This window comes from Montipora foliosa, chromosome 8, assembly GCF_036669935.1.
Source record: "Montipora foliosa isolate CH-2021 chromosome 8, ASM3666993v2, whole genome shotgun sequence".
Taxonomy (NCBI): domain Eukaryota; kingdom Metazoa; phylum Cnidaria; class Anthozoa; order Scleractinia; family Acroporidae; genus Montipora; species Montipora foliosa.
The window spans coordinates 7,872,297-7,873,001 of NC_090876.1; positions in this window are offsets into that span (position 1 = coordinate 7,872,297).

Sequence of the window (705 nt, forward strand, 5' to 3'; positions counted from 1 at the left end):
ACTACATCAATTTGTGGGTATAAGTGATGTCATTAACAGAGAGGTTTGTGTTCTTGTCGTTCATTGTTAAATTAGACCATTAAAAACGCCGTTTGGAGTCACACTTGATTTTTCGTTTCCTAAGACCTGGTCTTTAGTAGTAATGGAAGCACAAGTCGTGTTAACAAAAGGGGGGCTCGGGAGAGTTTGCACCTATCCTCTGTGTTGTAAAACAATAGTTCAGAACAGCTTTACCGCCACAGTGTTGCGCCTCTCAGGGAATCAACGGGGCCAATGGTCTGCCGGGTTACCAATTGTACTTTGCCTTTACTGCATGGTGAGCCACCAAATCTCAACGACACAGTTGATATTATGGAGCTTAAACACGCGACAGACTTTGCTCTTACTCACGGGCGGAAGTGAACATTTTCACATGCGAGGACGGAAGTCTCATGCCAGATTTTTGGCACTAATCGTCTCTAAGAGCACAAAGATTAATTTGCCATGATTTATAGGTGGTAGTGTTAAGACAAGTCAAAAAGGAAAAACGGCTCGCTTCCGGTTGTAGTCCGTGGCATCAAACGTCACGTGCTAAACAATCCTAATGCGTATTTATTTTTCGTTTGTGCTTGTACTAGCGTCTTACTGAAAACCACAAATCAGAAAAATCTAAGTTCGTAGGTATAACGCTCCTATTGGAATTTAAACATTTTGGACAGATGTATA